Below are 25,052 nucleotides of genomic sequence, written 5' to 3'. Positions count from 1 at the left end.
CGGCCGGGCGGCTGCGGGGCGGCCCCGCACACGTGTGCGGGGGGCGGCTCCCCCCGGCCCGGCCCCGCGCCCGCCCCCCGCCCCGCCCCGGCTCCCCCGGCCCTTCCCATCGCTCGGCCCGGCTCCCCCTGCCCGGCCCCGGACGCCCCCCGATGCCCCTTCCCCACTGCCCCTTCCCTTGCTGCCCCCGCTCCTTTCCCCCCTTCCCCTTTCTCTTTTCCCACGGCTCCTCCCTCCCTATTGCCCTTCCCGTTCTCCCTTGGCCGCGCTCCCCCCACTCCCTCCTTTCTCCCCCCTTTCCCTTTCCCCTGTTCCTTCCCTCTTGCCCTGCTCCCTTTCCCCCCCTTCCCTAGGCCATCACCCTCTTTTTTTCCTTCCTTCCTTTCTTTCCTTCCTTCCTTCCTTCCTTTCTCTCCTCCTCTTCTTTCCTTCCCTCCCTCCTTTCTTTCTTCTTCCCTTTCTTTCCATTCTTCCCTTTCTTTTCTCCTTCGCCTTTCTATTATTTATTCTTGCTTTCCTTGCTTTCCCTTCTGTTCCTTATTTTCCACCTTCCTTTCGTTTCTTTTCCCTCTTTCCCCCCTCTTTTCTCTCTCTTTTCCGCCCCCCAGCCCCCCCTTCCCGCAGCGGCCGTGGCGGAGCGGAGCGCGGGGGTCGCACAGCAGGGTAGGGCCGGGGGTCGGGGGCTGGGATTTTGGGATTGGGGGCCGGGACCTGGGCTTGGGGACCGGGAACCGGCGGCTGCATCACCACGGACAGCTCCCGCCGGGAGCGCGGAGGGGGGGCGGGGGGACCGCCCTTACCGGGGGGGTTTAAGGGGTTCCATCACTCAGAGGGACCCCAGGATGCGTGGGAAGGGTCCGGCCCCCCCTGTCCCCCCCGTCCCCCCTTCCCCAGGCGGGGTCTGGCGTGTGAAGGTCGCGGCGGGCGGGGGGAGGCGGCGGCTCTGCGGCACCGGGCACTCCCCGCGCCGCTTTTGGGGGCTCTGCGGGAGCAACGGGGGGAAGCCCTGGTAGGGCTGGAGCAGCGAGAGTTTGGAGGACACCCCTCAACCCCCCCCCGGCATCCCAAATCCTTCATATCTTGATTCTTCTCCCCTTCTCCTCCTCGCTCTCTTTCCCTCCCACTCTCGGTTCTAACGCTTGGTGCATTGCTCAGGAATAAATTCGGCTTTGAAACCGTGTTAAAAAACGATGTTTACACGATCAAATGTACTTTGTATGGGCTGCGTTACCGTGCCTGGCCACCAGCCAGACTCTGAACTCCTCTTGGAGGGATTACAGCTACGGGGGAAATTGTTTAGTAAGCTGCAAAGAGAGAGAAAAAAAAAGCAAAAAAAAAAAAAAAAAAAAAACACAACCAAAAGCCAAAAAACCCCCAAACCTGCTGGTGCTAGAAAAATCCCTGCCACAGCTCCCCTGGCAAAGCAGAGGAGCGCTGAGGGGGGAGAGTTAACTCGTCGGTCGGGAGGTGCTGAAAAGGGTCTGTCTGTGCTCACAGCCTGAATTTTTCAGCGGGTTATCCCAACGGGCAAAATGCTCCTCAAAAATCGCCTCGGTGCCTTTAGCCTGGGCCGGGCAGAGGCGAAATTCCCGGCTGGAGGCGGCTGTGGAGAGTTAGGGAAGTCTGAGGGACAGGGTTAAACTTTGCGAGCACATGGAGCATCGCACCCCTCTGCTGGCTCATTAATATGATGCTGTCATAGGACTGCAGCACTGCAGTCGGAGCAGGACTCGGGATTAGCCCTGGAGCTGCTGCCTTGCATTTGCAACCACGGGCAGCTCCAGCCGCTGCTTAACCTCTGGAATTTCACATTATAAACGCAGGGAAGAGGCTTTATTCTAACGATGCAATCACGGGTTCTAAATCTGCTCCATTAATTTTGCTCCGAGTTTTCTCCACAGGCACAAACCATCCCTTTGGACTTCATTTGGAAGTCAAAACAAAATTACTGCCTATTAGGGCATTGCATTTTGTCTCCTTTTAGGAAAAGGATATGCTATGATCTGGTTTATTAATGTTTTTTTCCCCCCTGGTAAGTAAAGACTGTGAGGGGGGAACAGATCCATGTTTTATACATATGGAAAACTTACTGTAGAAGAAAACACATGGATAACAGAGGTGCTTGGGAGCTTTTATTATCCATTTCATCTTCTGAAAACAAGGGAATGGTGTTGAACAGCAAGTAAGGAGGGGCATATGGAACTTGGTAATAAACCTCCCTTTCATTAAAGACCTCGACGTTTTAAATCCATTTACCCAGGATGCAAAATAAATTGTTGCTTTATAATCAAGCAGTGACAGCATTTGACTTATTTATTTCATACTGAGATGCAGCACTGCAAACTTTTATAGAACAACACAAGACCTCTCCTAAAACGTGTGGGTCACCTCAAAAATCGAGATCTTTAGAGGAGGGAAAAGTTTGAATTCACAGAGGAATTTGCAAGGAGAGACAGAAACCCTCCTGAAATAAAAACCACGTTGTTTTAGTTGCAAACCCAGCCTTGCAATGGGGAGGTGCAGGTGGACAGAGCTCCTGCTCCCTTATCCTGAAGGTGATCTGAAGGTTAAAATGAGTCAGGGAAATGAGCCTGAAACGTTGCCTTATTTCTGAAGAGATTTCTGATCTCCCCTTGGGAGATTTTGGAAATGCAGCCCCATATTTCTGCTTCTGGAGAACTTTTTATTTTTTTGCCTGGAAGTTGAAGAAACACTTGGGAGCAAAGAGCAACCTGATGTCTGGGCTTGGAGGCAGCAGAAGGGAAGGAAAGGGGCAACTCCCCCGGAGTGGGAAAGCAGCACCATCCCTTTGAATCTTGATTATTCACTATTGACAAACCTGCAGCAGAGAAATGCTACAGGAGGGCGAGACTGAGTCCTGCAGCTTCCTTAAAAAAAAAGGAAAAAAAGGGAAGAAAATGCAGGAGGTGGAGTAAGACAACAGCCTGACTGCTTCCAGGGAGAGGAGATAAAATATGGGCAGTGATAATGAATTCACTAGAATAGCTTAAAAAAAAATTAATCAGATGAAGAGAATAAAGGGGATTTGGGGTGGATTTTTTATGTTATGGAGAGGCAGCAGAAGGAAGGCAACTGGGCCGATAATACAAAAATCATTTATCAGCTTAAAGGGGGTTGCTAAGTCACTGCCTGTTTTTGATATAAGCCTGATTTAAGCTTAATCTTAAGGAAATTAAGCCTAAATGGGTCTTAGTGATATCCATGCAAGGAGGGCAAACAGGAACATCAGCAGGAATTTTGTCAGAGTGGAAAAAGAGGCAGGAAATCAGAATTTGGTTCACTTTTCTATTCCACACCACGGAGTGATGTGAACTGGTGTGACCCTCCAAGGCCCGGAATTTATAGTGATTTCTGTCAGCTGGAGACCTTGACACCCTCAAACCCCCTTTGGTCACCCTAAATTTCGGATAAATAACGCCCCAGGTAATCAGCTGGTGGAAATTGGGCTCATTCCAGCTGAGTCAAGAGGGCAAGGACGGACATTTGAGCCCAGCTGAGCCCAAGTCCTGAGAGTATTTCAAGAGAGACAGCTAGGGATGAAAATACTGGGATTTATGGATTCAGGGCCTCGTCCTGGGTGGTGTTGGATGCTCCTTGAGAAGGGAGGAAGGCAAGGAATGAGCACTGCAAGCTGCAGGACAGGCTGGGTGAGCAGGGCTGGGCTCCTGGAAGGTGAATTTTCACCTTCCTGGGAAGGTGAATTTTTAGAGGGATTTATAATTTTTAGAGGGATTTATAATTTTTAGAGGGATTTATAATTTTTAGAGGGATTTATAATATTTAGAGGGATTTATATTTTTCCTGTAGGTTTGTTTTTTTTTTTTTTTTTTTGAGGGTCTCAAGATTTGAACTATCAGATTCAGGGGAGGGGGTTAATTATGGATTGTCAGGGTCACTCACTTCATCTGCAGCAGCCCCCGGGGGCACTTGGGGGGTTGGAATAAGCTGATTTTAAGGTCCTTTCCAACCCCAACCATTCTGGGATGCTGTTCAGCCTCTGTCCTGCTGGGAGGGGAGGGTATGTCAGGCTTTTTTGATGTCAGGCCACAGCATAAAACACAAAAAAAGTCCTGCTGGGCAAACGCTTGTGCTCTGAAAAATTAATAAGTTCATTTTCTTTCCGCTCCGAGCTGGACCTTCCCGAGGCAGAGCTGCACCACAATAACATTTCCTAACACATCCCACTTTTTTCAGCATTCCCATTGGGCTGGGGGTGGTAATTCAGGGCCTCCAAACAAACACTGCCAGGCACTGGTGCTGTTTGCCTCGTGCAGGAACTCTCTGTGTTGCACTGGAAGGTGAAATATTTCTGAGCATTTGCACTGCAGGGACCAGTGAGGGGAAATTTCTGGCAGATTCCTAAAGATTATCAGCTTTCACTCCCCTGGATTTATTGGCTGCAGGGGCAGTTCACAGAACCACGGAATCATGGAATGCTTTGGGTGGAAGGGACCACCAACCATCCCAGGTTGCTCCAAGCCCCCTCCAACCCGGCCCTGTCGAACACCCAGACCCAAATTCCCTGCAGCTCCCCTGCCAAGAACAATTTCACAGCTCCAGACACACTTCAGTCATTTACTCACTTCAAAGAACTCGACTTTCACCACCCCACCCACGTCTCCCAGTGGTGTTTCCCCTGCAGTTGGAAAGCCCTGCACTGCACACGCTGATTTTAGGAGGCCTGTGGGATGTTCTCCTTCATGGCCTCGGTTCAAAGGGTTTGTGGGATCCCACAGAGCAGCAGGAGATACTGAATTACCCCAGTGAAGGACTTTTGGCCTGGAGTTTGATGGTTAATAATTGAAATATATCCAATAAACGTTTCAGATCCTGCCACAGATTCCTGCAGCTTTCTCTGGTGTTCTGTGGGATAACAGCACACCCTTGGGTGAGAGGGAAACTCTGGGACAGATGTTCATGTCTCTGATTTTCCACCTATAAATTCCAGCAAAATGTTGAATCCTTGGCCAGCAAAATCCCTGTCCCTGCCACTGAACTGGACATGGAATTCTGTCCCCCCACTCCTCTAACTGCCATTTGAGTAATTAATTATAGGTGTGTGATGGACTTTTTGTGGGAATCACAGCCCATGGAATGCTTTGGGTTGGGAGGGACCTTCAGGATCGTTTAATTCCAACCCCCTGCCATGGACAGGGACACCTTCCCCTATCCCAGGTTGCTCCAGCCTGGACTTGGACACTTCCAGGGATCCAGGGGCAGCCACAGCTGCTCTGGGAATTCCAGCCCAGCCCCTCACCACACTCCCAGGGAAAAAGTCCTTCCCAATATCCCATCTAAACCTGCAGTTACAGGCTCTGTTCCCAACCAGAGCACATGGAGGCATCTCCCTGAAGTTACTGGGGCACCACTAATATTAACTTTGATTTTAAATTGGGGGTTAGTTTTGATTTCAAATTCACTTTCCACTCTCCCCAGAGCTCCCCATCCCCAAAGCTCCACCCTTCCCAGAGCTCTCAGCCCCACTTGCACCACCAGCACTTTGCCTGTCTTTAAATCCATTCTCTCAGGGTCTCTGTCAGGTCCAGAATATTCTGAACAAGCCTGTCCAGGGAGGAGATATTTGGGAAAAAATGATCCCTAAATATTGGGGTGCTTGCACATCAACCCAGGCAGGTTTTCCTGGCATCTGTATGCTGCAACTGTGCTAAAAAATGGGAATTCTATCCCAATAATTCCCCTGACTGCTGGGATGACACTCGTGTGTGATGCCCAGGGCAGAGTTAACTGTTCCCAGAGAAGAACTGCATCCCAGCATCCCATCTAACAGTTTGAAGCCGAGGGAAAAGCAGAGTCAGCACCCAAAGGAACTGTGACCCTTCCCAGAGACCCTCCTGGAGCGAAGGCCACGGAGAAAGACAGGTATTGGAAAACTTGGGTCCTACCAGACAAGCCAAAACCTGACACAGCAGAAACCAGCCTGCCTAGAACAGCTTTTTTTTATTATTATTTTTAAGGCAGAAAGAGTTTGGAGGTGAAGGTTAACGAGGCAGAAGGAAGATCCCACCTCTGAAGGGAAGGAAGACACTGAGCCTCAGTTTCCTTTCTTTTGTATCATCACCTACAGGCACATAAAGGACCAACCCTGCAAAGGAGGAGCTCTGAGCCAAGCCCAGGCACAAGAAAACTTGGATTTAACTGCCTGGGATGAAAAAGGGTTTTATTTCCTTGGTGCTTCCCTGCCCTGCCCGGTTTTCTCACCACTCCTTTTTTGCCACACGTGTTGCCCTGATGTTTCAAACTGAAAATTGCCATCCAGAAAATATATATATCCAGGTCAGGGTAGCAATCTTCTGCTGATAAAGTGATCAAAAATAGCTCTTCCTACCTCCTTTGGAGTGTTAGTGTTTTTTTTTTTTTTTTTTTTCTCTCCTAGTCTTCCCTTTCTAAAAATATCCCTTTGAAAAGTGGCTGCAATTCTGCCTTTTATGACCACTTTTCCTGGAGCTGTACATCCCAGATGACAACGCTGCCATAGGGCAAAGCTATTTTTAGAGTGCTGCTTCCCAGGGAAAAAAAAAATGGGGAGAAATCATTGTAGGCTGGAAATTAGGGGGAGTTGGGCACAGGAACAGTGAACTCTGCCCCTGGGTACCACACATGGGTGTCATCCCAGCAGTCAGGGGAATTATTGGGATAGAATTCCCATTTTTTAGCACAGTGGCAGCATACAGATGCCAGGAAAACCTGCCTGGGTTGATGTGCAAGCACCCCAATATTTAGGGATCATTTTTTCCCAAATATCTCCTCCCTGGACAGGCTTGTTCAGAATATTCTGGACCTGACAGAGACCCTGAGAGAATGGATTTAAAGACAGGCAAAGTGCTGGTGGTGCAAAGGGGGCTGAGAGCTCTGGGAAGGGTGGAGATTTGGGGATGGGGAGCTCTGGGGAGAGTGGAAAGTGAATTTGAAAATCAAAACTAACCCCCAATTTAAAATCAAAGTTAATATTAGTGGTGCCCCAGTAACTTCAGGGAGATGCCTCCATGTGCTCTGGTTGGGAACAGAGCCAGTAACTGCAGGTTCATATGGGATATTGGGAAGGACTTTTTCCCTGGGAGTGTGGTGAGGGGCTGGGCTGGAATTCCCAGAGCAGCTGTGGCTGCCCCTGGATCCCTGGAAGTGTCCAAGGCCAGGCTGGAGCAACCTGGGATAGGGGAAGGTGTCCCATGGTAGGGGGTGGCACTGGATGAGCCTTAAGACCCCTTCCCACCCAAACCATTCCATGTGCTGCTTTAGATTGGATATTTGAAGAAATTTTGGATGCCCCTGGATCCCTGGAAGTGCCCAAGGCCAGGTTGGAGCACCCTGGGCTGGTGGAAGTTGGCCCTGCCCATGGCAGGGGGTGGCACAAAACAATCTTTAAGGTCCCTCCCAACTCAAACCATTCCATGACTGGGTCATCCAGGAGGATTTCTGCTCCCAGTCCCCATGCAGGGATGATTTGTGGCAGCTCTCAGTGCTTTGGGGGTGGGCTCAGCTCCTCCTGGTCCACTGGGGTTCATCTTCCCTGTCCCTCTGCTTTCCTTCCCTCCCCTCTCCTCCCAGTACCAGGCTGGACAGGGCTTGGATCACCCTGGGCTGGTGGAGGGTGTCCTTGCCCATGGTAGGGATGGAACAAAACAATCTTTAAGGTCCCTCCCAACTCAAACCATTCCATGACTGGGTCATCCAGGAGGATTTCTGCTCCCAGCCCCCTGTGGCAGCTCTCAGTGGTTGGGGTGTGGGCTCAGCTCCTCCAGGTCCACTGGGGTTCATCTCCCCCCTCCCTGTCCCTCTTCCTCCCTTCCCTCCCCTCTCCTCCCAATCCCTGGGACATTCCCCTTTCCCTTCCTTCTCTTGCCTTGTTTTTCACTGAGGCAGAAGCAAAGCACTCCAAAAGGGATGATCCTGACTCCTAAAACAAAAGGCCCGAGCCCAGGAACCACGTTCCCCCTGCCAGGCTAATTTGTATCTGGGTTAATTGCTCTCATGCTGGATGTTTAATTGATTTGTGTGCAGAAAGCCACTGAGAGGCTGCAGCTCAGTGACAGCTCCACAGAACTGCACTGACTCCCTTATTTTTCTTTTTAATTAGTGCAAAAGCAAGAGTGTACCTTGCAAAAGGCTGCTGGGCTCTCGGGGGGATCAGTTACTGTGGAGATGCTGGACATAAAAGAGTTTATTTTTCTGAGCAGTGCTGGGGAGGTTTTTCCAGGTAAGAAAGTTCCACAGAAAATTAAAAAAATAAAAGAAGTGGCCATTAAAGTGGTGCTTGTTGGAGGACTCACCTTGTACTGTGTGGGTGAAAAACCTGACAATTTAATAATATTAATTATCACCTTGGCCAAAGAGCTCCAAGGAGCCCGGGCAACCTGATTTATGGAAATCTGAGCTGTGTTTTGGCTGGAATGTCAGCTCAGTTTTTCCAGTCTTTTTCTTGTAACATCTAAATAATATTCTGAGCAGAAATAACTATAAGCTGATTAGGGGGGAAGCAATAAATACGAATCAAATCCAATCATGCAGGGACTCAGGGGAAGCAAATCGATAATTTTCCTAACATGTTCTGCAAACTCATGTTCCTGGGGAAAAAAAATCCACGTGGCTCCTCTAAGTCTTGATTAAGCAGGAGCTGGGAGCCTTCCCTTTCATCTCAAGGTCCTCAGCTGGGGTAAAACATCAGAGGTTTTGATATAAATTTAAAAGCAGTGGTGTCAGTTTGCAGCGAGTCAAAGCCAGGAGGGAACAGAACACCCACAGGGGACAGGCTGGGAAAGCCACCTTTCCTGAGGGGATGGAGGAGAAGAGGGAATTGTGAAATTATTCCATAATCTGATTTAAAAATGGAAAAAAAAAAAGATATTTTTTAAGTGCTTCTATTTTTTTGTTGCTGTTATTTCAAATCAATGCCTGTTCTGGACAGTTGTACATTGGATTATGACCGAGGTGGTCACGAGCCAGGAGCTTGTTTGTCATTTTGGGATGGAAGGAAAGCTCATCAAAAATGTGTTTGTTTTTTTAAATTTGCCAGCATCAAATGTATTTCTGTAACCCTTGAAATGATTGTATTCATTGGTGCCCTGGAGCCTCCTCTTGGCTTTGAGACTCCAACATTCCTGGTTTTCAAGTCTTTGTCTGTCTGACCCTCCACCACCACATGGAATTCTTTCTTCTCCCCACCAAAGTGAGGGTGAGAAGGACCCACAGGGGCAGAAAACACCTCAACAGAGAGGATTTCAAGTGGTTCTGTGGTCACAGTGATGCCACAAGACCACGAGGTGCCAACGTGGTGCAGCTGCTGCGTTGCTTTCTTTTTAATTCCGAGCTTCAGACTGACATTGTCTCTCATTAACTGACTCCACCTCAATTAACTGCAGGCACAAAACAGTCAGAGAAGGGAATTTGGAAGTTACCACGTGTCAATCTGAAGGTCAGAATGTCCTGCATCGTCCCCTGAGACGCTCCTGGCCTTGGCAGAGCAGGTTGTGTCTGGAATTCTGTCAGTGGGGGGGTTTGGAATTCAAAAGCCAGGCAAACAAAGACTCTCCCAGCTGATCTCTTAACCCGATTTCCTTATGGATCCAGTGGGAATTATTTGTGGAGAACGAGAGGAAGCTTCACCTAATAATCTCATTTCTTCAGAGAGCCACAGTCTGCTCCCTCTACCCCCCTGTCTGTGCCTTGCAGTGACCTCTCCATCCTCACACCACCGGCCAAGGTGGCAACAAACTTCTTCCAGTGGCTCCCACTGGTTTTCCTACTGACTTTTCCCTGTTTCAGTACAATCCCCTCTCCTCTCAGTGGCAGGAAAAACACCCATTCTGTGGATGCTGCTGCTCCCTCTTAAAAAGTTTAATTTCTGACTGGTTTTGATTTCTTACTGGTTTTATAACACTTGTAATTCCAGAGATGACACAGAGCTCATGCCGAGGCCTCGGTTTATTGGACACTTCTCCCCTCTCCTTGCCCGAGGCTCTCCCTGCATCCCCAGCTCTCCTGGATTGTCCTTGGCATGGAGTGGATTACCCAAGTCAGCAGACAGCAGGCACAGCCTTATCCAGCTTTTTCTTTGGATGGAACCCAGTGGAGCTTCCCAAGGTCAGGCTGGGGCAGCTGGCGAGGCTTCAGTGGGATTTTCGTGGTCCTTTTGCAGCAGAACTCGCTGCTGCTCTGACAGATCCTGCACTGCCATAAATCAGGCTCCTTAACGAGCTTTCCCATGTTCAGAAGCTTTTCCCAAATGGAATTATCTCCTGGGTTATCACTGCCAGGTGGGGGATACAACCTGTGCACGCTGCACAGGGGGAGGAGGGATCACGAGGCAAAAGGGTCAGGAATGGGACTGACAGGCACGGGGGGTTGGAACAGACTCTTCCTGCTCATCCCAGGGAAAAGTCAGGAGTGGATTTGTGCCCTTGCCAGGGGTGACACTCTGCAGTGGAAAGGGAAGCAAATCCCAGGGGGTGGCAGCTGACGTCAGTGGTGCGAAGGAGAGCAGCCTCCTCCTGCTGCTCCAGGCTGTGGGAGCCTGGAGAGGCCTCCTTGGCTTCCTAGGGAGAGGGAAAGGAAGAAAGGAAGGAACCTGCCCTTCTGAGCGGGGCTTGGACAAGAACCTTCCTTGGACACACCAAACTTCGCTGTCCACAACTTTCTCCCGGGATTTTTTCTGCCACAGCCCCAATCTTTGCATCCCAGAACCACAGAATGTGCTGAGCTGGGAGGGACCCACGAGCATCATCCAGTCCAACCCTCAGCCCTGCACAGGCCCTGTGCCCCAGGGAATCATCCAAACCCTCCTGGAGCTCTGGCAGCCTTGGGACTGTGCCCACTGCCCTGGGGAGCCTGGGCAGTGCCCAACCAGCCTCTGGGGGAAGAACCTTTTCCTGAGATCCAACCTGAGCCTGCCCTGACACAGCTCCAGCCATTCCCTGGGTTATCCTCTTCTTCCATGTATTTCGTGTTCCAGGAGAAGTGGAACTGCACCCTGTGGTCCCTGGGCCCAGCACACTGTCGCTGCTTAATTACAGCACCCACCAAGGGCTGGAATTCGGGCTAATTATGCACTTCCTTCCCTTTGTGGTGGTAGTGTTCACATCCAGGAAATCCATGCCATTATTGGGGCCTTCCAGGACCTGAAGGAGCCAACAAAGAAGGTGGAGAGAGACTATTTACAGGGGCCTGGAGTGTCAAAAAAAAGGGGAATGGCTTCAACCTGACAGAGAGTGGGTTTAGATTGGATATTAGGAAAAAAATCTTTACTGTAAGGGTGGGCAGACCCTGGCACAGGTTGCCCAGAGAAGCTGTGGCTGCCCCTGGATCTCTGGAAGTGTCCAAGGCCAGGTTGGAGCATCCTGGGCTAGTGGAAGGTGTCCCTGCCCATGGCAGGGGGTGGAACTCGATGATCCTTAGGGTCCTTTTGAACTTAAACCATTCTCTAATTCCCTGTTTCTCCTGTGTGTGGTGCAGAGTGTCTGAGCCGGCTCGTTTCCCTCTGGGACTTGGAGCTGTTTCCGAGAGCAGCTCACGTTTCAACAACTGCAATTCTTGTTGGCAAAACCTTTAATCCAGCCCTGAGGTCCCCCAGTTTGTCTGGTCTCCCAACAGGGCCCCTCTTTCCCCCTCTGCCACCGGGGACCCGTGGCCACAGCATTTCATCCTGCCCAGCTTCTGATGAACGTGGAGCTAATGACACTGATGAAACCAGCTCCATGGTGCTGCATTTGAGATCCCCTGATGAGGGTTCCCAGACAAAGGGGAGGGGTTGTTTGTCATCTCTCCTAATGGGAACCACTCAGGTGTGAAATGTTCTGCTTTAGGTTGGACCTTGGGCTCACCTTGAGCCCCTACAACAAAGTCACAGAAGCACAGAACGGTTCGAGTCGGGGGGGACCTGAAAACTCATCTTATTCCATGCCTGGGCCACCACTGGACACCTTCCACTGGCCCAGGTTGCTCCAAGCCCTGTCCAGCCTGGCCTGGCACCCCCAGGGATCTTATTGAAGTCACTGTGTGATGATGCTTGAAGGGGAAAACTCAAGGTGTGGTGGGGAAAACTGCCAGAATTTCCAGTTTTCCCACGTTTTCAGGGCTCCACAGCCCAGCCCCTTCCCCCGGATCAGGATCAGCAGCTCCAGGGGCAGCACAGCCCTGTGTGTGCTGGGCACGTGTGGGCTGGGCCAGGGGGCACCGAGGGAACGGGGCTTTGGGGACCCAGAACTGCCCCAGCCCTGGGGAGCTGAGAGCTCCTGCTCCTCCCTCATCCTCATCCCAAAACTGGTTCCCTTCCAGCCCTTGGATCCAAAACAGAGCCATTTCCCCCATTTCCACTCAGCAGCAGAGTCATGGAATCACAGAGTGGTTTGGGTGAGGAGGGACCTTCAAGATGATTTAATTCCACCCCCTGCCATGGGCAGGGACACCTTCCACCAGCCCAGGTTGCTCCAAGCCCTGTCCAGCCTGGCCTTGGACACCCCCAGGGATCTTATTGAAGTCTCTGTGTGATGATGCCTCGCAGGGGAAACTCAAGGAGTGGGGTTGTTGCCAGGATTGCCAGTTTTCCTGCATTTTCAGGGCTCCACAGCCCAGCCCCTTCCCCGGGATCAGGATCAGCAGCCGGTTCCATCCCCTCCTGCCGCCTCTGGATTTTCCCTGTTTTCCACAGCCAAGCACTGCTCTCCTGTGGAGCTGCAGGGACTGCCAGCCCCCATGGCACATCTGCCAGCTTGCCATGGGCTTGGGAAGCCTTTCCAAGCTTTGCCCTCTCTGAATAGCGTTATTTTTTTTTAATCCGTATTTTTTTAACACGTGTTTCAGGGTATCTGTATTTTCAGGATATTCAGGCTCAGTGCTGTTAAAACCCCCCGAAAATCTGGTGTGTTCAGGGCTGCATTTCCCAGGTGAGACGTTTCCCTCTGCACATCCCAAGGTTCCCGCACTTGATGCAAATCCCAGAGAATGAGTGACTCGACTAAATCCAGGTGTAAAATCCCCATCCAGGGTTCACCTGCCCTGGATAAGGATCCTGTTGTTCACCCTCCTCGTCCTCGGGCTTTGTTTGGAGCCGGGGGGGGCTCATTTCTCATTATTTTCCGTACCTTTATCAAACTCTCCCACCGCAATTCCCTTTCCAGAGCAATTCCCTCCCCCGGAGCGTTTTCCATTTGCCACAGGTCATTGTGCTGCCTCACCGGAGCGACCGGGGAGGGGTTTATTGCCTTTTGTTCGGGCCGGGTGATTTGGGAGCTGGTTGAAAAGCAGGGTTTAAATGTGCCGGCAAAAAGGATTTTTTTGTTCTGCAGAAACCCAAGAAGAGGAGAAAAGTCCGGGAAGCAGAAAAGTGTCCCGGGGGCAGGGAGGGATCCTGCAGGACAAATCTCAGCCTCACCTGAGGATCCATCCATGGGAAGAGGGAAAGAAGTGACCCCACATCCACCCACAGGGAGAGGAGTGACCTCACATCCATCCCCAGTGCCAGGCAGAGGGGTGACCCCATATCCATCCAGAGGGAGAGGAGTGACCCCATATCCTACAGTGCTCCTGGAGATGGAGATGGGGTCACCCCATGGATGGATATGGGGTCACCCCATGGATGGATATGGGGTCACCCCTTTTCCTCTCCCTCTGGATGGATATGGGGTCATTCCTCTCCCTCTGGATGGATGTGGGATCACCCCTTTTCCTCTTACCATGGATAAATATGAGGTCACTCCTCTCCCTGTGGATGGATATGGGGTCACCCCTTCCCCTCTTACCATGGATGGATGTGGGGTCACCCCTTTCCCTCTCCCTCTGGATGGATATGGGGTCACTCCTCTCCCTCTGGATGGATATGGAGTCACCCCTTTCCCTCTTCCTGTGGATGATATGGGATCATTCCTCTCCCTCTGGATGGATGTGGGGTCACTCCTCTCCCTCTGGATGGATATGGGATCACCCCTTTCCCTGTGGATGGATATGGGGTCACCCCTTTTCCTCTCCCTTTAGATGGATATGAGGTCACCCCTCTCCCTCTGGATGGATATGGGGTCACTCCTCTCCCTCTGGATGGATATGGGGCCACTCCTCTCCCTGTGGATGGATATGGGATCACCCCTTTTCCTCTCCCTTTGAATGGATGTGGGGTCACCCCTTTCTCTCTCCCCGTGGATGGATATGGGGTCACTCCTCTCCCCGTGGATGGATATGGGATCACTGCTCTCCCTCACACCCCTGCCTGAAAGGCTCCCAAAGCACCCTCCCGTGAGTCAGCACGCCAGCCTGGGCTGGATCTGCTCCTCCCAAAGATTCCAGCAGCTCCCGATGAATTAAACATGGCCAAGCCCCGCTTCCATCCCCGAGCTCCCACCCCGCTGCTTTCCAGGCTTTTTTTATGTTCCACCCCCAGAAAACGAGACACAGAACCCGGGAAGCCCTTGATGTGCAGCTCGGGAACGTGGAATTCCCAGGGAAAGGCGGAATTCCCAGGGAAACGCTGATTTCCGAGGGAAGGCAGCTCCGTGCAGAGCTGTGGGGGGCACATCCTTAAATTCCCGATTACAGGAGGGGGGTTTTCTACAATTTATCCCGGAGAAACTGTGGAAAACTCCCGAAGGGAGCAGCGGATGGTGCTGCTGCACATCCTACAGGGATCCGTGACTCAGGAGAGGATGGGGAGAGAAGTGGGGAGGATGTTCTGGGTGATAATGGATGTCTAAGCGATAATGGGCTTGAATCCTAATTAACGTTAATGGCTCGCGTTTCTATGGAATGCAAAGAGCGCGTTCGGGGAGACTGAGACAAAAATAGACACTTTTTTATTTTTTTATTAATTTTTTTTTTAAGGCACGAAGCTTTAAACTCCAAGGACCAGACACCAGAGTCACTGTGCAGTTATTTGATGCATTTTAGCCACAGAAAAAGAAAAAAAAAACTAAAAAAAACCCCCAAAACCTTGTTCTTCAGGAGCTTGTGGGGACTGGGAAATGCGTGGCCTCTTTTTTTTTTTAACACCCTGATAAACGATGCTCCTCGTCCACGACTCTGTCACTGGGCTGATGTGGATAAAAAGTCGCCCTTTTTTTGGGTGTGCCTTGAAATCCTGCAACAAGGATTCGAGGCAGAAAAATAAAATTAACACGTGGAGGGTGTGAGAGGGGAGGAGGGAGCAGGGAGAGGGGAGGAGGGAGTGAGGAGAGGGTGTTCCTGCCCTTCCAGAGCTAAGAACAGCCCCATGAGGATCCACTCCATGGAAGGATCCAGGGAAAGGCTCTTTGTTCTGGCTCAGGGGGGGTTGGAACTCTCTGATCCAGCCCTGGCCATGATTCCTTAGAGCTGAAACCCCCATTTTTCCACGTGCAGAGCTTTGCTGTAGTGCAGAACTCCCGTCCTTGCTGGCCAGGCATTGCCAGGGATTTATGGACATGGAATAAGTCCTCTCTGGTAACAAGACATAAAAGATCCCTGGGTCTGTATCCTGAAATGCTTCCTGCAAAAACCCCCACTCCTTGCCTTGATTTGTGTTCCTGGGGTGTAAATTTATCACTTGCTGTGTGTTTTCCACCAAAAATGCCACAGCTTGCAGTTTGCCAGGAATATTTACCATCTGCATTCCAGAGCAGCTTGCCAGGAATATTTACCATCTGCATTCCAGACTCTCTCCCTCCTATGGCAAACATTTCATTCCATTAAATTTTGCTGTCTAGAGCAGGGCTGGTGATTTTTCCAAGGACAAAACAGGTGCAGAGCTCTGAGAGAACATTCTGAGGAAGGGCCTTTTTTGTTGTTGTTGTTGAATCCTTCAGAATTTGAATTTCATATTATTTTCAAAAAAAACCAACTCAGGTGCTGACTGTCCCCGTGCTCAAACTGTTTGCTGGGAAGCAAGAATTCCTATTTTTTTATGGAAGGGCCACACAAATAAGGCTGAGGAGATTTTTTTGGGGGGTTAAATTGAAAAGCAGGTGCTGAGTGCTGGTCCCTCAAGCACACAGTGCTGCCCAAAGAGCTTTTATTCCTGTGCTGGTGCATTGCAGGCCACAAAATTCCATGTTTTTCCTGCCTTTGCCAGTGAACCCCACCGGGAAAAAGACACCACGAGGTGCAGGGTCTTCCAAAAGAAGAGGGAGATCCTGCTGGATTGGGCAGCTGCTGTTAATGTGTATTAATTAATTAAGAAATTAATGTGTGAGGCACATAATGAGAGGTTAAAGGAGCCCAGGAAAGGCAGGTGGAACAAACAACAATAAAGGTCTTTATTTGCTGGTGGCTGGATCTGACTCCTCAGACCTTTTGCCTTCCTATTGATGGTTTCTGATTATTGGCATTTACAGATCCCCTTCTGCAGTGACCCCAAAGACCAGACCTTGAGCTGGGATTAATGACAGCTCAGATTTAAGCTCAGCTGCCTCAGGTGACTCCAATTCTGCAGAGCAAATGCTAATTAACTCCCTGGGCCTGGCAGCCTTAATGGCACAAAATCAGGAATAGGGTTTCCTTAAACATCACGGGGGGGGATTGATCCCTAAAGGTTGGATTGGGGCATGGAAAGGGGTGAGTGACTGTCCAGGAAAATGCCCAAAGCCACAATATTTGCAGCAGTCCCACATCTTGGGAGCAAAAATTTGCCTCTAGGAGCAAAAAATTTGCCTCTAAGAGCAGCTTTTTTCACCAGCACTCCTGAAATGGGGCTGTGATGTCCAAGCCTGAGCTAACACTCATTTCCAGAGGGGTTTTTAGCCTCTTTTCCTCCTCTCCCAGACACAGCCCTGTCCCTTCTCTTCAGCTCTGCCGGGGGGAGACTCTGGCAACAAACAATCCCAAAGCCCAGGAGGAGAGCTGGGAGTGAGGGCTGATTTTGGGGGGCAGGTTCCAGCACCCCCTGAGTGAGTGCCACGGCCCTGGATCACCCCTGGGCAGTGACACAGCCCTGGCACACGGACACCTTGGCACTGCAAAGCCAGGAGAGGGCTCAGAGCATCCTGGGGAGCCAGGGGATGCTTTGGGGACCACTTTGGGGACCACTTTGGGGACCACTTTGGGCGGCCCTGGCGTGAGCAAAGCCCTGCTCAGCCCTGAAGGGGAACTTTGGCTCCCAGTTCCTCTGGGTTTCTTTTCTCTGGGTGTTTTCTTGCAGGTTTTCTGTTTGACCTCTCTGAGAACTCCCAGGTGCTCCCAGCTGGGGATGGAACCTGCTCCTGCAGCGACCTTTTCCTTCCTCCTGCTCCCACCCTGTCTTGCTCTGCTGCATTAGCACAGAAACACCTCCCTGGGAGAATCTCCCCCCTGTTTATCACCATTATTTTGGTTAACCCTGTGTGCTGTTTTTCTCTCCCACCTTCCTGGAGCTGCTCAGAGCTCAGGGGACTTTGTGCTGTCGCCGAGTGTGAAGCACATCACACACATTTATAAACTCCTGACTGTGCCAATTAAAAAACCACCCAGAGAGGGGCTGCCAGCCCCAGGAGCAGCCCCAATAACCCCCTGCACCACCTCATTTTCACATGGGTCATAAAACACCTGGAAGAGCACGGACACCCTAATGCATCACACTGAACCTGCCCTTTTGCAGTGGAATGAATTTAAGCTAAAATCCCAAGTTGTACATGGTTTCTGTGTCTCTCTCAGCATTGCTGGTGCCCACTTGTGGTGCTGACCTGCTTCTACTCGTTTTTCATTGCTCAGTCTCACCGGGATTTAAAAGGGGGGGGTCACTACCTTTAACCCCTTCCCCAAACCCAGGGAAAAATAAGAATTAGGGAAGAAATGAAGAGTCTCGTGCCCTGCCCACGAGGAAACACTTCCCATCTGTTCTATGGGGAACCAGCCACAGATTCCCAACCAGAGAAGCTGTTCTGCTTTCTTTTGTCAGGGCTGGCATATTTACAGTATTTTGCTGGCACATTGCTCGGGAATTACAGGCAGATCCTCTCCAGCATAGTGGGAACGGGAGCATCACATGCTCCATCCTCCTGTCTAGAGGCTGCTGGCAAACCACAACTTGTAGTCAATCAAGGCAGGATTTTATAACCACTTCTGCCCCCACCCCCTTCTCACATCCCTTTATTTCCATCCTGGCTCTCCAGAGCAGGATGATTCACATGTTACACTAACCTACATTTGGCTTGGCACCACTCCTGGGCTATATATAGATGACAGAGTCACCCTGTTCTTCCTCCTTGATTCCTTTTGGGGTTTTTTTTTCAGCACTGTCTGGGTGCCCCGTGGGCTCAGGGAGGAGCTGGGAGGTGAAAAGGCACATCCAGCATCACCTTTTTGGGCTGGGGCTGGTGCAGGGCTGAGGTGGGATGGGTGGGTGCCTTTTATGCCTGTGCTTCAGAGCCCCCCAAGTGCTCTCCTTCCACAGTCATCTCTCCCTGAGCTGTTTCAAACTGAGCCTAAAAATAGAGACAAATGAAGTCCCAGTCACTGTGCAGTGGATGGTGAGCAGCCTGTTCCCATCAGTGGCTTGCACATCTCTGTGTGGGTGTGATGCCTCTGCTGTTGTCTTTTGCACCTCCAGAGCCAAACCATCCACAAAACTGTGGCTTTCCTTTATTTTTTTTATAAAGCAAACTACCTCAGCTCCTTCTTTCACCTCAAACTGCAGGAGCCTCCTTTGTTTCAGTGGCTGCCCTTTGGGAACCCTGCCCCGTGTGCCCTCAGCCTCGTGCCCTGTGACAGGAATGACCCCCTGGCAGCATCACAGAGGGAAGGAGCCCAGCTGATCCCCCCATTTCCCCCCTCAGGAGCAGCCTCACAGCTCCACAGGCACCAGCCAGGGGGATGGGGTGGCAGCTGTGCTGTTAAAGGGCTTTTTATTGCTGGCTGTGCTCAGCCCAGCGCCTGCCTGGCTCCCCACAACCCTCCCCACAGCCCCTCCAGCCATCCTAACAAAGGCTCCGGGGCCACAGGGGTGGAGATGAGGAGAGCAGGTGCTCCCTGGCCCCTCTGGTGATCGATCCAGGGAGGGAGGAGGGTCCTGATGAGAAATCTATTGGTAAATCAACATCTCACTAATGGCAAGCACGGGCTGCAGGGGGAATTCTGGCTTTTAGCCGGGTAATATTCCTTCAGAGACGGGATGTGGGGGAGGACAGGATGAGCTGTGCGAGCGCCAAGGGTGGCCATTGGATTCTTTCCTGGTTTGTGGCAGGATCTTTCCAGTGGCCAGACACAGGGGCAGGTGGAAAATGGAGATGAGGATCAGACCTGGGGGACTCTGAGCCACAAAGTGCTCCCGCTTTGCCTGGAGGCAGCTCTGCTTTGTCTCTGTTCCACCAGCCAGGAAACAGGGAACCGGGAATGCTGCATGGCATCCTGCAGCCCTCAGCCTTGGTGCCAGTCCCTGCTCATCCTACAGGATCTGGTAGCCCTGCACAACCTACAGGCTGCGGGACCTGCTTATCCTATAAGATCTGGTGGTCCTGCCCACCCTACAGGATCTGTGGTCCTGCACACCCTACAGGCTTTGTTAGACCTACTTTTCCTGCAGGATCTGGTGGCTCTGCCCATCCTACAGGATCTGGTGGTCCTGCCTATCCTACAGGCTTTGGTGGACCTGCTTATCCTACAGGATCTGGTGGTCCTGCCTATCCTACAGGCTGCTGGACCTGCTTTTCCTGCAGGATCTGGTGGTCCTGCCCACCCTACATGATGTTGGACCTGCTTATCCTACAGGATCTGGTGGCCCTGCCCACCCTACAGGCTTTGTTAGACCTACATTTCCTACAGGATCTGGTGGCCCTGCTCCCCATGGGATGCAGGTGATGTACCAGACCTTGTCTCTGGAAAAGCATCTTCCCACCAGCCCCGTGTTTTGGGCTCACCTTTGGGATGTGCAGGGTCAGAGGGATGCAGGGAAGGATGGCACAGTGGCTCCCAGCTCTCTCCCCTTCTGTGGCCCCTGCAGGTCCCTGCTGGAAGGTGGGTGGCTCAGTCTGGGACACTGAGCCCTGGTTAAGGAGGCTGAGGGTCCAGTCTCTGTTCTGCTCAACATTTTCTTTGGGATAAACCCGAATTCTCTGCCTGTGCAGTGCTGGTAACAGTGACTCCCTCCTCAGGGAGTTACCAGGAGGAGAAATGCATTGGGAGTGTTGGACCCTGGATGCCCTGGAAGGCTCTGGATGCTGCTCCTGTTTGTAATGAGTTCCCTCCACACAGGGTCATTCCTGGAGATTATCTCCACTTGAAACATTACCTCATGTGTCAGCCCCAAACCTGCCTTCCTGGCTCGGTGTTTTATTGCTTTTTCTGAGCAGCCTCTGCCCCTGCCATTAATCAGAGATGTTGAGTCACCCCCAGCTCCCGGCCTGGGGGGGTCAGAAAAACCCTGGATCAGACAAACCCTGGAAGTGCACAGGGGTACAAATCAGTGACCAGTGACAGGGACAAGACTGAATTCAAGGCAACAGAGCATTTCTGTGTCCCTTTTGCAGCCTGGACCATCTGCCCCTCCTCTTCCCCTGGGTGCTGAGCTCCATGTGGGCTTTTCTTTTTCCTTTCTTCAAACTTTGGTGGGATTTTTTCATCAGGCAAAATTTATCCTGGTTGTGCTGCTGGGGCCTCATCTTTCCCCAAGGAATTGATAACCAGAGGGGCTGGCAGAGCTGTTCTTCCCACCTCGGACTCCTGAGTCCCTCCTTCCCAGCCTGGCTGGAACACCACGCTCTGTGCCCCTTTGGGAGGGGGCTGGGGCTGCTCCCATTGTCACAGTAGCTGTGCAGGAGGGACAGGTCAGTGCTTCCAGGCCTTGCTAACACCCTCTGGGCATTGGGACAGCCGAGGGGAGGGGGGAAAACCCCATTCTGCCAAGTTCTTGATTGACTGCAGGGTTTTGTGTGCAGAGCTCCGTGCTGCTCACTGATATATCGATCCTGATGTGTGCAGCAGATGGGCACAGCAGGTAAGGCTTTGGGATGAATGCAGGGGGCATGGCAGTGCCCTGACACCAGGGAATGATGTCACCTCGGAATCCTCCGTGTATCTAGGGTCGGATTCCCCGGAAGCACACATTTGCCGGCTCCATTGAAGGCAGATTTGCCGGAGGGAGCAGATGCCCGGCTGGTGCAAATCAGCTTTGCTTGGCAAACCCTGCACAGTTCCAGTGACCCCCCAGCGCTGTCAGGAGAAGGTCAAACCCACATGGGCTCATTCCTGTGAGCTGCCAGGCCCAGGGAGCCTTTTAGGGTCGGGCTCTGCAGCCACAAACCCCTCCAGGGGAGCAGCAACCAAGCTGCTCCTTCCGAGCTGCTGCTCAGCCCTCCCTGCCCGGGCTGGTGGCAGGTCCCCAAAAAGGCTTCCAGCTGCAGCCAGGCTTGTTCCTCATCCATCAGACCTTTCCCAGGAACAAACCTCCCTGAGCTCCCCGCTGCCTTCCCGGGCAGGCTGTCAGGAAAGCCGAGCCCCCTGCCCGGGAGAACATTCCCGGGATTAAAGGGCTCTGCCGCTCTCCAGCCGGGCCGGCCCTTCCCGGCCGAGCCGATGGATCGTTCTCCTTCCCCTTCCCGCCCCGACGTGGCGTTGGCAGGAGTTTTCTTCGCTGTGCTGAGCGAGTGGGGCTTGGATTTGCCGGTCAGAGCAGCTCATCCCCTCTGTGCCGCTGCCTGGTGCCCCATCGCCATTTAATTTTTTTTGGGGGGTGGTACCCAGAGACAGAGCCTGGGGCTGCACAGGGACCCCCCGAGCTCGGGGCTGGGGCTGTGCCGGCGTTCCCTGCCATGGAAACACGGGAATGCCCCCAAGGACACGGCGGGAGGAGCAGAAGCATCAGGGAGTGCAGGAGCCGGGCAGAGAGGGGAGGGCGTCCTTTTAAATCTGCCGTGATTTGGTGGTGGAGCAGCATTTTTTCCCCTTTTAAAGGGACGAACCCTGGCAAATCAAGAGGTAAATAAATAAATAAGGGCCCCTTTCCCTTTCTGGAAGATTAAATGCTCCCCTGTAATCGTGCATTAACCCCTGGCCCTGCATTAGGCGGCTGCTGCTTTGCACCCTGGATGCTTTTAAGCCCGGATTCCAATTAGCCAAAGTGGCTCCTGATGGCCTTCCAGGCAACCCCCCCGCGCCGGGGGCCACATTCCCGAGGGGAGATGGATCACCAGAGGCTGGAGAAGCAGCTCCTTCCCCGCAGGATGGGGGGGAATGGAGCGGAGGGGGGGGTCAGGGTGGCTCTGGGGCTGCAGAGATGCTTTTCCAGGCTCCCGCTCCCACAAATTGGCCGGTGGGAGCGCAGGGACCCCCTCCCGGGACTCCCCGGACAGCGGGATGTTTATAGGGAAAGCTTTTTGACAGCCTGCCTCGAAAAATCGCCTTCCAAACAAGCTCATCCCCCCCCCGTAATTAAATACCCCGGCTCTGACCAAGAATATCGATCGGGCGCTTCAGCCTCTTCCCCCCCCGCTCCTGGACCCAAGGGAATTTTCCTGGGGAAGGTTTTCCTGCCTCTCCCGGCCCTGCCCTGGATGCGGCACCGAGTCCAGACCCGCTTATTCTGGCTGGATCCATCCACTGACTTTTCAAAATCTCACGTTTCCTGCTTAAAACGTGTTTAAAAAAAAATAAAATCCAAAATCCTCCCCCAAAAAAGGGATTTTTATGGGATGTTTTCTTCTCGGGTGTCACCTCCATATTTTATTTCCCAGTTATTCCGACTCCCAGAAAGCCCACAAAGGCAAAAATCAATGAAGGAGAGTAAAACATTCAGGGTGAAATATTCCGGATTTTCCATTTCGAAATGCGTTTTCTCTTTTATCAGCACAAAACCTGCTTGGAATAAAACATTCCAGTCGCCCCTAAACGACTTTTCCTGTTTAAATTTTCCTGCCTGGTAAAAATGTAAGGGAAAAAAAAAACAATAAAAAATAAAATAGAGGTAAAAGCTTATTTGCAAATACCAGTTGCAGTTCTCACACAGGTTAAATTACCTGTCAGCTTTCCACGTGAGGCCCCATACCCATCTGAATTTTTATTTAGTATTAAATTTTAATATCCCTTTTTATTGTATGAAATGCAGGCAGGTGCTCACAGGAACCTGATATTTCTATCGGTGCACGAGGTGCTGCAAACACTTTAATACACTTTATATTATTTAGGTCACATATTTGCAGAGGATAATACAAAAAAAAAAATCACCCTCTTTTTGTCAAGAAACTCCCTGCTTGGTCCAGGTACTTCTGACACCAGCAAGGGATTTTGTCATAAATATTAATTCAACTTGGTTTCTGTTGTCAGCATGGGGAGCGTATAAAGCATGGAAAAAAAATATAAATGTGTTTGCAAAATATACAGCCTAATTTTGGGCTCTGCCTGTTGAAAGCACAGGGACTGCTGTGAGTAAGTGCAGGGAGTTCATCCCTGAAATGCAAAATAAGATCTGTACTTTGGAACCTGCGCCTGTTTTTTTTTCCAGAAGAAGAGGAAAATGTACAAAATTTCTTCGTCCCCAGCTTTGTGTTTAAAGATTCCAAGAGAAAGGAGCCTTTTTTTTTTTTTCATCCAGTGGATTCCAGCTGGGGTAAAATAAAGACATTTGGAAAGGGAAGCGTTTCTTGTCTTCATGCCAGGAAGGTGAAGGTAAAAACTCCACGGACGTTCCAGCAATTCATCTCCCAGCTCCTGACCTGCCTGCCGGGGTGAGTTCGGGAGGCAAATTAAACACGAAGGGTTTTGTTACACACAGAGCATTTTAAAACTCGAGCTGGAAGGGGAAGCATCGAGGGTTTGACACCAAAGCCTCGTCTCTGCTCAGGAGCCCAAAATTCCAGCTGTTGTTTCTTGCCCAATCACCTCCGTGCCAGGTGAGGGTGACCCCTGTGCTGACCTGTGCTGTCACTTCACTCCCTGGATCAGATCACATCCAGGGCCTTCAACCGCCCTTTTCCTGCAGTAATTTGGGGGTTTTACCATCCAAGAGAAGGAGCCACCAAACAGGAGCCTGACTAAAATGTAAGAGCCAGCAAACCTCAGTCGTGCTCCCTCCTGAGAGACTCTGCCCTGGAGGTGTCATTTCATCCTCCCGGAGCAAATCCACGGGGGAAAATTGCTCCTTCTCCCAGCTGTGACTTCCCCCCGAACTGCTGTGAACGTTCAGCTCTGAAGGGTTTGATTTATGGCACTTTCTGGAAGCTTGTACAATCATTTGCTTCTATTAATACCCCTCATGCCCCACTGGCACCTTTATGAGGGACAAATCTGCAAGTCACAGATGGAGGAAGACGAGGAATTGGAATCACCTGAGGAGCCTGATTTCAACCCACACAAATCCGGCTGGAAAGCTGGAATGGGAGCCCAGGGGCTTTTTAAGGAAGGCACTCAGCCCTGGCAATTTGGGGCCGTGGAAAAACTGCCACTGGCAAGGGGACTCAGAACCTTTTTCTGGGGATGATAAAGGAGAAGTGAGCAGGACATGAAAAGCAGGGGAGAGCTGGGGGCTGTGTGTGCAGATGCACTGGGGCTGTTTGAGACAAAAAGCCCAAATCTTGTCCTAAGTGGGCTTTTAATGCACTTTGGGTCAGGATAAAGCCAGAGCAGCCACCCCATGATCGTGCCAGAAAGCCTGGAGTGTTCCTTGCACTTAGTTCATTATTCCAGGTGACTTTCAGCTGAATTTCAGTGTCTTTAAAGGCTCAGGTTCTCCCTAATTCCATCAAGAAACCTTGAATATTTATCCCACAGGGAGTGAACTCTGTACAACTCTATTCATCCCCTGGAAAATGCAGCTCTGGAAACGTTTCATTGCAGGGCTGTGGAAATGCAAATCAGGCTCAAGGCACGCTCACCCCTCCTCTGTCTGCCCTGCTCTCTGTGCAGGGAGCCAAAATCCTGCATTTTAACATCAAACTGATCTGCCAAGGCTCAGCATCCAGTTCTGAGTGGATTTGTTTGTTGTACCCGAGTTTAAATCCACGAGGAAGCAGGATAATAAAGGGAAGTGGGACACACTTTACGACCCCCTTGGAATGAAAGGAGATTCACCAAGCCCGGATTGCTGTGACCACACTGAGTTGATTTTGTTTTCTAAACTAATCTAAAAGAAATAAAAGAGTTTCAGTCTCCCCTGA

The 25,052-nt window shown here is 51.3% G+C and overlaps 1 long non-coding RNA gene across 3 annotated transcripts; it reads left to right on the top strand.

Moving 5' to 3' along the window:
• Positions 1-544: 544 nt before the first annotated feature.
• On the top strand, positions 545-25,052 carry LOC120324330. 3 transcript variants are annotated; one of them, XR_005565569.1, is made up of 3 exons: positions 545-663; positions 8,117-10,119; positions 23,402-25,052. It is a non-coding gene; the product is annotated as an uncharacterized LOC120324330 (long non-coding RNA). The 3 variants fall into 3 exon arrangements; XR_005565570.1 differs by lacking the exon at positions 545-663 and having other exon boundaries at positions 7,738-8,236; positions 9,929-10,119; XR_005565568.1 differs by lacking the exon at positions 545-663 and having other exon boundaries at positions 7,738-10,119.

This window comes from Pipra filicauda, unplaced genomic scaffold (genome assembly GCF_003945595.2).
Source record: "Pipra filicauda isolate LSUMZ 115617 unplaced genomic scaffold, ASM394559v2 scaffold498_size1627759_pilon, whole genome shotgun sequence".
Classification (NCBI taxonomy): Eukaryota; Metazoa; Chordata; class Aves; order Passeriformes; family Pipridae; genus Pipra; species Pipra filicauda.
This window is presented reverse-complemented; position numbering and strand designations above follow the sequence as displayed.